The sequence below is a fragment of the Colossoma macropomum genome, unplaced genomic scaffold, assembly GCF_904425465.1.
Source record: "Colossoma macropomum unplaced genomic scaffold, Colossoma_macropomum, whole genome shotgun sequence".
Classification (NCBI taxonomy): domain Eukaryota; kingdom Metazoa; phylum Chordata; class Actinopteri; order Characiformes; family Serrasalmidae; genus Colossoma; species Colossoma macropomum.
Genome location: NW_023494798.1, coordinates 28,525,476 through 28,540,513, shown reverse-complemented (window position 1 = coordinate 28,540,513; position 15,038 = coordinate 28,525,476). Strand labels below are relative to the sequence as shown.

Below are 15,038 nucleotides of genomic sequence, written 5' to 3'. Positions count from 1 at the left end.
TGGGGTGAAATGGCCACTGCAAGTAGGAAACTGTGCATGAGATTCAATAATAATGGTAATATGTTCTATTTATATACCACTGTTCACAAACCCAAGGACACTTTATGTGAGAGTGAGAAAGGAAGAACAGTGTACAGTAGCTACACGCCGGCCTGTTTTACTGTAGCGCTCAGTGTGAACTTTATGTATTGTCATTTTGCTATACTATTTGACTACATTCATTCATTTGGGTATAATTACATTTCTTTCAGGTAGTAGTTCATTCAACAAAACAGAGCAATTTAGCCAAGTTGTGTGTATCTGGGATGCATTTAACACTGCTGGAAAAATGAATAAATGAAAATAAGAACATGCTGCTTTGTAGGCTATAAACTTTGTAAATTTCAGTCCAGTTTGTATAGATGTATGGGCTTATTTTGGAGATTAATAAGGCTGTGTTCAGGCTTGATTAGCAGGACAGAAATCAAGCTAGCAGAGAAAAGGTGATGTTGAGGTATTTTTTTTGTGTCATGCTGTCAGTCACCAACTGAATATCAACAAGGTCAACAAGTAGGCCATCACTATGTGTGCCCCAAGGCTAGCTGTGACTGTAATGTAGCTGATTGATAGTATTATCATTGGTCAGTTACACTGAAAACAGTATCAATATAGGATAACAGTCCAGCTCATTGGATGTACTAGCTGGATTGGCAATAGCTAGTGTTAGGCTACAATGCTAACTCGGCTAGCTAGCAATATTAAAACAACTGAAAATGTGAACTGGGAAAATCTGCTTTTAGTTACAGTATTCAGCTTTAATTATTGTTTTATATTTTCTATAGTTTTTAATGTATTTTATTATTAATGCTTCACTGTTATACTTACCTGATTTGTCATTTTTGTTATTAAATTTACTTTTATTATTTGATATGCTCTTACACATTATCAGTCCATTTTTCCTGTATCAACTCAGCAACATTGTAAATGAGGGTCACCCTCAATGTTCTCCAAGGTTAAATAAAGGTTAATTGATTAATTGATTGATTGAATCTGGTAAGTCTTTTTGCTTAGTCTATCAATCAGATGTTTACCACTAAAAACTTCAATTGTTCAGCAAAAAATCTTTCCCTCATGCAGTTTGCAGATATAAATGATGCACTCTAAATTAGCATAATTTGACAAAAAAACTACATTTATGCTGGGTTTACATTATGATGCTTACATGGCTGCAGGCCACTGTTGGTCACCTGGACTGCTTTGCACCAGGTTTGCATAAGTTTATACTTAAGTTTGGGCGTAAAGTCTTTATGAAGTCCTTAGTTGCACTAGTTAGTTTCCAATTAGTTTCCACAAGTCATGTCTTAACTAGTAACAACCGACTAATATGTATGTCGCTTTAACAGTGACCATAACATCAGTAACACGCTGCCATGGAAACGCAGCAGCAGCAGCTGCTCTAACTTTTTCAATAGAACAAAATATCCAGCACAGAAAGGAATGATATCTACAAGGTAAACAAAATAAAACTAATTAGCTACAGCCACTGTCTGTTTATTCTTTATTATTTCCCAAATATGAAGCTTTTTAAACAACGGTTTTTGGATAACCGACACAACAACAGCCTCAGTTTAGCCGTTTGTGCAGCTGCTGAGTCTCACTGAGCTGGAGCTCTGGGTGTTTATCTTCATTCTCAGAGTTTAAACCAGGGCGATGATTAGAGCTGTAAGTAAAATCACAGAGTTTTTAGCTTAGTTAACCAAAAAATCATGTTTTTGGTCTTTTTTGTGCATGTTTTCTGACGGTTTCCCCAAAACGTCCACCTGCTCAGAAGGAGGTGTAAATATTTAGTAACTACTAAGCTAAACGTTAAAACTAGTGTGTGGTGCAACTCAGTCTGATTTAGTAATGCATAAACCTGAAATTACAATACAACTAGCCTATGTTTGAACTTACGCACACTGGTGCAACCGGCCACCGGCCACTGTTTATAGCAGTTCTGCTATGAGGCATGGAACAGCATTACTTACAGGGTCGTATGAAATATCAGTCGATGATCTGAAAAACCTGTCCAGGATCACAACAGTGATAGCTACAAGGTAGCTACAAAGGAACACACTTGTGGGCTCGTTTTAGTGAGCTACATGCAAGAAACAATTTGATTTTTAAAGCACATGCAATAAATGCAGCTATTTCTGCAGTTTAAAGTGGTCTTCCCCATTAATAACGTGCTATTGTTGCGTTTATTCAATAAATGATTGCCAAAAAACAGTAGATTTTTATTTAATTTGTGTCACAAACTACAATAGGATTAGTCACACTTCAAACAGTCATGTTTTGTTCATTGCTCTTTTTCATAATTCAGTCAATTATAAGCACTTACCAATCCTAACTGCGCTCTGAATGGCCTTGTTCAGTCAGAAAGAGTCACAGCACATTCAGCCATAAAGAAAGCCTTGTGCATCTTTTATACAGTAATATAAAACATGGTAACACTAAAAGCTCTGACTCTAAATGCTGACATGTTTTAATGGGGCCAGTATGTACATGCGTATGCTAGATTTTAAGATCGCTGGCGAGATGCTCGTTTCGATAGGGCTCAGATAGAATTACAGCATGATGCTATCACTGGAGATAACTGTGAGGGGTAAGTGAGCGGTGCGAAAGCTCTTTTGGAGGTGTGACACTGTTCCCGTCCTCCACAAGTAGGACAAAAACACAAGGCCCTGTGAACGACACATAAGCCAGCGGTGCAGACCGGGCCTGCTATATGACAATCGAAATCAGCCGTACCTGTGAGACGCGGGGGGACTGACGACAGACGCAGTTCTTCTCTCAGCCCTATCACTCCCTCCCTCTCTCTCTCTCTCTCTCTCTCGCCCCCTCTCTCTCTCCTCTCTTTTCCCCACAGGACAACAGAGGCTGCCTCGATTTTACTGCGTCTGATCCCTCGGCACCACAGTCATCTGCTCACGGTCGATCAGTCATACAGCAACCTGACAGAGCGGAGAGAGAGAGCGAGAGTGAGAGAGAGAGAGAGATGGAAAGAAAGAGGGAGAGAAAAAGAATGCACATTAAGACAAAGCGATTGTCGAGACATTTGAATAGAGGTTCCCATTGCCTCATATTTATTTACCCACCGGAGGGCAATTGATTCTAATCAAGCCAAAAAAGCACTGACTAAGGGAAGTGCCTGCACTTCATGGTGCCGAAAGCAAGAGAAGCAGGAAAGTGCAGATTGTTTTTCATTCATCAGCAGAGTCGGGGATGAATGATAGGCCTTCCTCTGGCTTCCACAGAGAAAGAAAGTTATCCAACATTCAGTAGCGTGTGGATAAAATACGGCGTGCTGGAATGCACTCAGTAAGCACACAATGGGTGGGCTACAAATCAATGTCTGAAACCCTACGCCCTTCCACCAATCCTGAATAGACTCACTGGAAGCTAAATAGGAAGAATAAGAATCCTGTATAATTCCACTGTTTAAATAAACTTCATTTACATGAACAATAAAAAGTTTACTGTTCTACTGATTATTAATTGATAATAAATTAAACAAATCTAAAGCAAACTGAAACTACCAAATGATTCAGGATGAAGGTTTAGCTTAAAATAAATTGGTAAATATATATTTAAAAACTAAATAAACAACATTAAACAATCTAACTGGACTCCACGCAGTTTATGGAAGAATGGGTGAAACATATATACAAAGAAAAAGGAGTATTGTGGTAAAAGGGTTAAAGGAGATCGGCAGTTTGCATATGGTGTAGTCCAGGGGTCGGCAACATGTGGCTCTCTTATTGCCCTGTTGTGTCCCCACAGCAGAATTAGATTTTTAGGTAAAAATGAAACAATCCTCTATTGCAGTAAAATTAAGCTCTGCTGATCGTTCTAACAGAACATCGATAATTTGCATTTAAAGAACTCGCTAGTTTCCTGATACGTTTAATCTGCAATGAGAAATTGTTGAACACTAAAAAAAACACTAAACATTAAACACGAAAACACGAACACTAAAAAGTTGCAAAGCTGAATTCAGCTTCTCATTTGCCAGTTTCTTGTTTGAATTGGCCCTGTTCCACCTTAAATGGTGTAGCAGTTACATTCTGGCGCCTCAGGCAGCATTTAAGGTGGAACCGAGAAATTAGAACAAGAAGCTGGCAAATGAGGAGCTGATTTCTTTTTCAGCCTTTTAAAAAGTCAAATGTTGAGAGACATTTTCAAGAAACTGTTCTACTTTTGAGAAAAGTTTCCTGCCAGAGATGTGAGAAAAGCAGCTGAAGCTTAAAGCAGAGAAAGTAAGTCTGCGTTTTCATTTATATGATATTTTTAGCCTATACCAGTACATCAGCACATACTGAGCGTATTTACGCCAAGATGGCAAAATGAACATAAAATGTTGTGGCTCCCAAGGTGGTTTGATTTTTATTGAAAGGACAAAATGGCTCTTCTTAACATTTTGGTTGCCGACCCCTGTTGTAGTCAGAGTGGTTATGTTACCAGAGTGGTTTATGCAGTGTGTGAAGTAGGTCACATTTCTGCAATATGGACCTCACTAAATTTCTGACCCTGGTTACAGGCCTGTTACAAAGTGTTAAAAACACTACTAAAATGTATTTTAAGCCCCTTTCAAGCTGGATTAGTTTTACCAGAGGAGGTCTAGTAATGTAATTTGTAAGAGATTTGACTTGCCGACTCGCATAGGATAAAGTATTTGTGTAATTTCCCAAATTACCTCAGATAGCCCGGATCAAAGGGTGACAGCCTGGACACAAGCATTAGGTTTGAAATTAGGCTGGTCTAAACAAGCAAGCAAACAACAAAGACTAACCCAGTTATAACCAATCAGAATAGCATTAGGCTACTAAAGTGGGGTCTTTCAACTTAACAAATGTCACCCAACAGCACACAATTCTCCTGTGAGAGATTCTTTCAAGGTATATTCCATTCTCATTCTCTGATTTTGTCATTACCAAGAAATGTTTTAGATTACAGTAGGCCTGTTTTCAATTTGAGGATCAAAGAACTGGGTCAAGTCAAGCATCAACTTAGCAGTTAGCCTTTTCTCTTGGTCACCAAAAAAATAGAGTTGCTTATCAGTGGATTACTGTGAGGCGGGATTATAGAAGGTTATTTACTCCAGAATCATTACATAGCACACTGCTAAAAACTCTGGACACTGCAGATTTGTACTGGATTCACTGATCTTGTTGGTAATCACTGAAATTACAGCACCTCCTCAGGTAAAACTAATCCAGCTCCAGTACGACTTCAAATGCAAATCTGTCCTAAATGCACCGCTGCACACTGTTACTTGGTGTCAGTGCAGGATAACAGGATCAACGGCATCTTTTTTGTCACAGCGCAGGAGCTTTTCTTCTTTTTGTCCTTTTTTTTTTCTTTTTTTTCAACTAAAAACAGTTGTTGAGGTTTCATTATTACACTTTCCCACTGACAAAATCAGCCAGGCTCGGGTGTGATGGTAGGAGCTGTGATTTTTTTTTTTTCCAAGCTCATGCAAAAATCCCTTTTCAGCACTCGCAGAATTGCGGAAGACAAAACTCACTTTGCATGTAGAAGCCGAACACAATCAAAAGCTCATTTCCTGCCACGGCTCATTTTAGCTCCATGGCTCTGAATAGGAAACACTGAAACCTACTCTGACATGTTTATGCCAAGATGGCTCCAGCAGAGAGCTGTGACATGGATAGTTGGCTCATTAGGGGCAAATGCGGGGACATTTTACACATGATTTTTATGCAGGATTATGGAAACAATATGACAGGATATTTAGCTTATGGTGATTAGTAAGGATGGGAGAAAAAATGAAACAGTGTACTAGTGTAGTATTTTTACATAGAACCCCAAGTAACAATGTTTCAATGTTTAATTAATATGTTAACGTGTATTAAGCCCATATATATATATATATATATATATTATATATATATATATATATGGTGTAATATATATGTGTGTATATATATATTATACACACGTAAAACGTCAGGCAGAAAGGCAAATGCAAAGCACTACACTAGACTCCATTAACAGCACAATGTCCCTTTTTAAGGGGAGCGCACACTTCCCATGAACCTCTTTGCATAGCCCTCTGCATGGCCACACTTCCTGAGCCTCCCATGGCTGCATAGTTCATAATATGATGAATAACATGCAGTAGTCTGCTTCTTTCTCTTGATTTTGGAAGCTACTTTGGTTTACATCCAGAAGTGCCATGGAGTGGCAGAAGACAGGAAGGCCCCACAAGATGTCTGACTGATCAAAAGAAGTCCTCAGATACCACCAAATATGTCACAACATGTAATTTGACTTGTGCTCTTAAAATACAGGATAATCCCACAAAATTCTTCCATCCTTGTGCAAACTAACCTTAAATAAATAAAAGTGACCACCAACGCTTTCCCACCGCTATCACATTGGCAACATTTACAAGCTTCCATGTCGTCATCGGTTGAGTAGTCTACTTTTGCTATTTTATACCAACTCTGCAGTGGTGTGAGAATTCAGCATAGGCCACTTCCTTGTCAACAAGCTAATGACTCACGTAGTTAGTGAGCTAGTTAGGCAGTAAAGTTCAGCACTGTGAAAAAGGTGAGGACATCATAGTCTTGAATCATTCGTCTTAGATGTCTCTGCATAGTGCTGTAAAAGGTAAGGCTAGGAATGGAGTGGCCATCAGGAGGACAAGGACAATTCCTGGTGGGCATTTTGGTTTCCAGAAAGAGAGATGCTGCAAGTATTCACCTGGCTAATTAGCTTCTAAGATAGTCCCATTTAAAATGAATGGATACCACCTGGGACAAATGAAGTGGACATAGAAATGTAAGTGGTCCAATGCATTCTCAGAGTTGCCAAGCCAGAACTAAGCACAATGAGAACGGAGAAGATGGCAACAATGGGAAGGTAAACCATGAAGGCTAGATAGAAAGAAATGGAGAAAACCCCTAAAAACATGAAGGGTGTGATAAAAACACAGGAAGTTATTTGAACAAGATGCAGAGAAATGCATGAAACTACACGACTTGTTTGGATATTTTAGAGCTAATATTTGCAGGGTGCAAAAGGGTGTAAGTTTAGAACCTGTGAGACCTTTGCTTAGTTAGTTAGCTAGCCAGTTCATTTAGTCTACTTGTAAATTCTACAGATGGGGATTAATGTTTTTATAGTATCACACCAAATCTGGCTAATTAACTAGCTAGCTTATTAGCAGTCACTCCAGACCATGATAGTGAGCTGGTCCAGACAAAAGTCCAAGGTTGAATTTAGTTCACAGGCCAGCTTTGAGTCAGACTCTGGTTGTTTAGCCAATACATGCTGTGCTAAGCTGTCAGTTGTTATAGTAACCAGGCAGTTCAGTGTAAGGTCAGCAATCATGTTTTTTTTTACTCTGGTCTCTGGTTATGGAACCTACAATGGAAGGGTCGTTGGCTAGTTGGTGGTTACAATGACTACAACAATTTCTCTGAGACATAATGCATCCTAGCTATCTCTCCCCCCACTACCAAACAAAACTGTACCCGGGCCTCCCCCTAATGACGCTAGTTCATACACAAACAAATACAACCCCGCAGCAAGTGTTCTGAACAAATGTTATTTGTGAAGGTTGGGATCAGAGCAACAACACTTAACAGTTGTCAAATCTGATGCATGATTCACTATTTTGCATCACTTACCTGCACACACAGTGGCACACAAATACACACGCGCACAAAATACACGCAAACAAAATACAGGCACTGAGAAGGACCGTCGAGTCACAAGTGGATCTGATTTTCTGTATGTGAGATGAAGAGTGAATTATATAGTCTGTGACTCTCCCTTTGTCATTCCCTCCCTCGCTCGCTCCCTTCTTGCCCTATTTGGCCCGCAGAGTGCAAATGAGTCACATCTGAGAAAATGTCACTCTCTTTCATCAGACACAGCCAGTGAGCTGAGAGCCAACACATGAGAGGAAAACACGCGTGAGTGCACACAAACATACACACACACACACACACACACACACACACATACACACATTTACCCATGGCGTTGCTTATCTTCTCAGGCATGACATCGAGGCAGCACTTCATATAAAATCTTTCCACTTCGATAAAAGCGAGACGCTCGTCTAAATCAGTACAATCTGGCAACCCGAGCAAGTGAGAGGGGCATACACGGGGGGGAAGACAAGCAGGGACACTTTCAGCATCAGTGATCGCTCCTATTCAAAACAATCAAGCTGCCGAGCCTTATTAGGGGGCGCGTGTGTCAGCCCACTCCTGAATCAACAAGGCATTTCTAAGTGACTCTCTCTGCTTTCGCTAATATGTCGTAATAGACCGGATTGCCCCGTAGCACATAATTACCAAGAGATGTCACTATACATTTGCAAGAAGACATTCATAAGGCAAATGTATTCAGATTTATTAGTAATATGTAGTACTATGTAGACAGTGCTTAGTACAATATCATCATGCATATAATCAAGGCCTCAGGCCTGAGAGGGTTAATGTTAGGCCACCTCGGTCCAGTCCCGGGTGGTCTCTGAGGACACTGACCCACAGTAATGGACTACAGATTTGAATGTGCAAGTCCTCCCTCTAATCACAACTTTTCTGCCCTAGTTTTAGAGCAGCATACAACATTGTGGGACCCCTATTTCAAACATTAGTATTGAAAAATCACAAGCCCACTTAAAAAATTGTTCGGCAAAAATCCAATATACAACTGCTCCCTATCCTAAATGTAGCTGATAAGTAAAAGAATCGTTTCATGCCCGAACTTTGCTTCTTTAGTTTTGTACTGGTCATATAAGACAAACGTAGCTTATGAATAATGGAAGCTTATACTCAATTAGCATCATGGAAACTGCATAACTAAATAGGTTATCTGAAGTAGACTGGGACACTATTTGATTGTACTTGTGGTCACAGGGAACTTTGGGTCTTTCAAAAATCACACACCCACACCCAAGTGACTTGGCCAGGGTTGATAAGGCCAAGTAGAATTTGTGGTCCATGGATTGCTCCTTTTGATCTACAGCCGCCTTGTGGCCCTCTCTGATGTTGTTAATGGCTTCCCCGCTGTGCAATACTGTGATGGCAAGAAGCTCGAGAGCCTAGTAGAGAGGCCTGAGAAGCCTCTGCAGACCACTTCAATGGGCACACACTCTGTGTGCCACCCCTGCTTTCAGCATTTGACTAAGAGGGCCTTGAACTTGCCTTCTTCATCTCACTCACCTCCTCCATCTGGTTATCCCTTGTTTCTGACACCAGGACCATGTCTGGCCTGACAGTGGTCACTGCAATAAAATCTAGGAGTCTTTAGCTACTTGAGTCCCACAGAGTAACTAGATACACACATGTGATTCCATCACTGATGTCATCTACAATTACCTACAGTAACCATTAATGACTCCAGCATTAGAACCTGTCTTTTAGTGACTTGAGACAACAACTGAAGAAGTGCTGCAGGAATCTTCTCTTCTCTGGCACAATAGGCAGTTTCAACCTTACCCCAGAAAAACAGGTTGGATAGACTGACGAGGATATAATACACACATTGAATGAGGAACTTGAGGAATAAGGAGCTTGAGAAACACCCTCAAGTTACATCCCCACCATTGTACTTACTTGCATCTCCTCTTGGACCAGTTGTCATCTTTCCTTACCCTGTGCTTTATCAAGTTCTTAGTGCACAGCTCGCCTGCACCCTGCACCCTCCACTTTCTCCCACGTCCCCCAGGCCATAAAGACTCTGAAGTAAGTTACTTAACTACTCAGCCTCTGTTCTGCAGTACCAAATAACAATGAGCTTCTCAGTCAGGCTGCTGAAGCTCGGCCAGAACTCTTGTTCTACTCATAGAAGGTGATGCTGCTTAGCCTGCATGGTATGCCCAGCCACACATAGAGAAAAGTAGCTGATCTGCTTTCCGACCAGGTGGTCAGTGGAACTCTGTGTACCAGCAAGGGCCACAGGACATGTGGTAGTATGCCTTCTTGAGCCTCTCGAATCAACTCAGTGACAAGCCTTGTGTCTTTGATGACCTTGGCACCTTCAATATGCCCCCCTCAGCCCTGGGTATGTAGGAGTTCCTAATAAGGCACTCCATAAGGCATGGATGCCTAATTTTGGTCCTGGAGCTCTACCATCCTGCAGAGTTCAGCTCCAATCCTTATCTAACACACCTGATCCAGGTAATGAAGGCCTTCAGGGGCTTTAGGAGCCAAATGTGTTGGATCTAAACTCTCCAGGGGGGTTAATCTCCAGGATCAGGATTGATCACCCCTGCAGTAAGACAGCAAGCAGTGATATGGAAAATGATCTTGCCTTCAGCATGGATCACTGAATATCGTCCTTATTTTTGTTCATTTCTCATAGCTCCACTACAATTCAGCTCATAAAGTGCCTGATAATTACGTTGTTGGATCAGCTGAGTTAGACGAGGGAAAACACAACAATGCACAGTGCATGATGGGGGCCTAAGCACTGGAAATCTGAACCACTGAAATAAAATGAAAAATAAATCATTCATGCAACGCAAGGCACTATAGGTCATCTGATCTCAAGTTCATCTGATATCAGATTCATTTACAACTGTCTATCTATTGTTAATGAAATCATCCTGCGGCTTGCAAATGTTCCTGAAAGCACTCTGAACCACAGTGTCTTGTTGAGATGCTCATTAGGACCTCGACGGGTGTTTGACTGACGAGGGCCACTGTCTCTGCAGTAGCAGCACAGCCAGCAGAGGCTCGTGGAAGATGCGCTAATAAGGCTGCGATCAGGCAAAGAAACACAAACCTCTGACCTGAGACACTGCAGCAGCCACAAGAGAGCCTGCCAGAGAGAGCGAGGGAGAAAAAGAAAGAGATGGAGAGAGGTAGCAGAAGACTGGTTAGCAAGCGATGAGTGAAATCGCCTTTCCTTGTTCCAATGTTTTTTAAAAAGAAAAAAGATCGATGGGAATGTGCAAATCAATTTGTTCCCTGCAAACTACAATGACACAGAAATAAAAGTCCCCAGGGGGTTTTAGAAGGACCATCCAGGACAAAAGTACAGTAATGACGACAGCCGATGGAGGAACACACTGTGTCATGCATTCCTTAACTAAAATGCCAATGCCCTGTTGGAATGCCTGGGTAAAGCAAGAAACTGAAAACATTTATGAAGAAAGAGAAGCTGGTCAGATATGCTGTCATAAAGAATCTATAACTCTAATAAAATTAATAGCTTCAACTTTATGCAGTGTATCTGTTAGGGCTGTCCGACTAAACATTTTCTTGATCAAATCAAAGGCCTGGTTTTCAACAAAAGACACACTGAGCATGGTTAATTTGTGCTATTTATTCAGACAACAATATATAATTAGACTGTGTGTATCATTAATGAAATCCTGTACAACAAAGGCATTTTAATGCACCATTATTTTACTTGCTTTCTGTTTGATTTTTGCAAACTTTTGCTGGCAACATTGAACCCTCTGGACAATTATGGTTCTCTGCTGTTGGCATGGTGACAACCAAGACGACAGATTGGCTGTGTCTCAGCAACTGGAACTTTTTTTACAAACATTAAAAGGATTCAAATCTCCAAATACAGTGTGAACAGGGCTCACACTGGGCTATGAACATCCGAGTTATCTGTGGAAACAGTCAAAGTTTAGCTTGTAAGTGAAGTGATGAAGCTCTTCATGTTTTGTGCTTTGTCGTGTGTGTAGCTGCATCTCCAAAAGCAACTCAAACTGAGAGACCAAGGCCAATCCCATTTCATCCCTTGCCCTACCACTTAGCCCTCCCCCGTTTTGCGCGTCCACACCTAGGGTGTCCCGATTTTTGTTGAGATAGAGGGGTAGGTTGAAGTATTGCGGCTAAATGGCCCTCCAGCTGGAGGTTTTCCAGAGGCTCACTCCAAATGGAGTGTTATCAGAAAAAAAAGGAAAACTGTGCAAGTGACCAAAGAAACCCAGTATTTTCTCTGTTAAAAAATTACAATAATCTTTGTATCATCTTAGTTTAATGTCGTTTCAATGTATTATGGTCTTTTTCTTCATAACAAGCATAAAAGATTAGTAATACTTTGCTGATGTTATCTCCCACCCCTAATTCTTTGGCGATATGAAGCTGAAGTCAGCTATTCGCCAGCTTCTTGTTTGAATTTTCTCATTCCACCTTAAATGGTGCAGCAGTTACATTCTGGCATTTCATGTGTCAGAACTGTTGCTTCATTTAAGGTGGAACAGGAAAATCCAAACAAGAAGCTGGCGAATAGCTGACTTCAGCTTCATATCGCCAAAGAATTAGGGGTGGGAGATAATAAATAATCATCACACCCTCCTTCTTTGAAAGCATATGATGTCGTAAATGTAACTAAAGCCCAGCAGCGAGGTTGCTGAACTTTACCCTCCTCCGCTATCACTGCAGACCAGCCGGGTTGCCTGCAGAGCAGCGCTAGTAGTCTGTTAATGAAGTAATGTTCTTTTTTGTTTGAGGGTCCCATTTCGTAGAGGAAGATTTTAACCACTACCCCTCGTAACTCAGTTCCAAGGTGCAAGGTGACACTTGAAAAACAAGGGGTAGGGGTAAAAATAAGAAATGGGATTGGACCCACAATCCCAGCTGTGTCTCATAAACTTTTAGCTAAAGATTGATATACATTCCGCTCACTTTTTCAAAAGAGAACAAAACAGCAAAATTCCATAAAATTGTGTTTCATCTGGTGTGTAGAGTTTTGATGCAAAAAATCACATCCAAATATTCTGCAAGTTTTGTATCGTTTATTTGCGTCATGTTGAGTGTAAAGGTCTTAATAGCCAACTAATTCTGGATGTGCATTACACAATGTTAGCATGATTTTAACCCTGATTTGCCTCCTCTGACAAATTTTGTTAATCGTAAGTGAACTTCCAGGTCAGGAGCTCAATCGGAACCAACTGACAGTGCAATCAAGTCAATCTTTCCAGCTCCAAATCCAGCTCCCAAGTGACAAGTCCTGTTAATATTTTCAAAGATAGTGGATTGATGTAACTGAATAAGTGATTCAGGCAACAGCCAATGAGAGACCTAGGAGAGAGAATAAAAGGCAAAGAGACGTGTATGTGGACCACAGAGGGAGAGGAGCTGCTTGCAATGTCTTACAATTTCGGGTGAGGTAAATAAAAAACAAATCTGTTGACTAACAGAATTTTAGTCAAGCAAGCTTCTATTACAGGGAACTAGTATCTGCAATACAGTTATCCATAGCGTAAAATCACAGGTATCCCTATGACGTCCTGTCTTTGCTACTGCCTGTGAATTTTGTTTTGTTACACCTGTGCTTTATACTATAGTCCTGAATTGTTGTTATACACCGAGGGCTTTCGGAGAGCTTTTCTCTACAGCAGATGAAACAGAGTCTGAAGTCTTAAGAGCCCTCAGAGCCAGGACAGGCTTTCAGCGTGTTCATTTGAGATGCCGCAAGGAGAGGAGCTTTCCCTGAATATTTAGAATATCTCCAAGACATGTAACCAACCTACGAGTCCTTCTTAAGTATATTATGCTGGCAACAGAAAAAAGCGGATACTAAGAAGGGGAGAGGGAGTTACATTAATCTCGAGCAGGGCGCTAGTGTGCCCTTGAACATGACACTTTCATCCAAGTCGTTGTTTTTCTCCCCGGTTCTCCTTCATCCCTAACGTTGCACAAAGTGAAAATGTTTAGACTTTGATAAAGAGGTGAAGAATTAAAGCACATGATAAGACAGACCGAGACAAAGAGGGCAATGCGCTGACAGACGCGCAAAGGGAGAAAAATTGAAATGCAAGAACAGCCAGCATGCTCCGCAGCCAACAGCTGAAACAAGTCATGCCCCCAGTGTCTTCTTTTAAGAGCTATCAGAAAGAACAGCTGAGCAGAGGGAGGGAGGGGGAGAGAGGGGGAGAGAGAGAGAGAGAGAGAGAGAGAGAGAGAGAGAGAGAGAGAGAGAGAGAGAGAGAGGAGAACCTAATTCCTACTTCAGGATTTGTTGTTGAAAGAAGAGCAACATCCAATCTGAAGCCTTTCTGTCCACGAAGCAATTTTATCAGTATTATAAAGCTGATGAGCAGGTGGGGCCCCGGGGCCGAGCTGAGCACCAGGCCTTTCTCCAGCGAGGACAAAGCAGACCATAAACAACCACGCCTTCAAAACAGCTTTCTATCACACTACGAGCCTGGGCACTCACACACACACACACACTCACACACACACACACACACACACACACACACACACAAATACACACATAAACTAGCTTTCAAGTGTGGAATCACGTTTGTCATGTTTATATAAATACTTTAGTTATATTTATTTGTGGTGTTAGATGTAATGTATTAATAATGCATTATGTGATAATGCCATTTTATACTACTCCTAATCTGAGGCAGGCTTGAGGAATCAGGTATTGGCTAAAATACACCTAAAGCACTTCCCATCCTTTAATTTTTGTTGCTGTCCAGTGGCATAACTACATTGAGGGGTTAGGGTCCCTCCATGCTTGGACTACCCATCAGGTGTACCAAGAGATTTTCTTGCCAGTCAGCTGGACTGTCTAGGCCAGCTGCACCAAAGGTGAATTGACCTAGAGCACATTGCAGCCATATCCATTAACATGTCAACAAAACCCCACTCCTGTCCCTCTGCCCCCTAATCTCTCTCATGATTGGTTATCTTAAAGCACATACGTGGTATATACATGGTTAACAGTATTAAACCAGAGAGGTATAGTAGATGTAGCTACAGAGCTAGACACTCAACAATCCTACAGCATTGTGGTTTATATTCACAGCTTTGCAAAAGGGGTAAGAAGAGGAGAGAGGGGTGGAGCTAATAGGGGGAAAGAGAGTGTGTTAGAATAACTACTTCAGCAAGAGACAAAGAGTGTGTCCACTCTGCCTCTATTGCTGATTCCATTCTTTTCAGGAGACTTGCTATCAGTTTCCCAAAGTTTCTTACATCTGCAAGGAAACCAGGGTTGGTGTGCTCAGAACAATGGACTGACCACCCCCAGTCCAGACCTCAATGTTTGGGCGTACTGGGATC

General features: G+C 41.3%; 1 protein-coding gene across 1 annotated transcript in view; it reads right to left on the bottom strand.

The window, feature by feature from the left end:
• Nucleotides 1-15,038, bottom strand: part of si:cabz01090165.1 (uncharacterized protein LOC100333421 homolog) — a 267,664-nt gene that overhangs the window by 146,171 nt on the left and 106,455 nt on the right. The window contains exon 2 of the mRNA XM_036584828.1: nt 2,770-2,972. The gene's annotated coding sequence lies outside the window, so the exon portion shown is untranslated. The remainder of the gene's footprint in view (nt 1-2,769; nt 2,973-15,038) is intronic.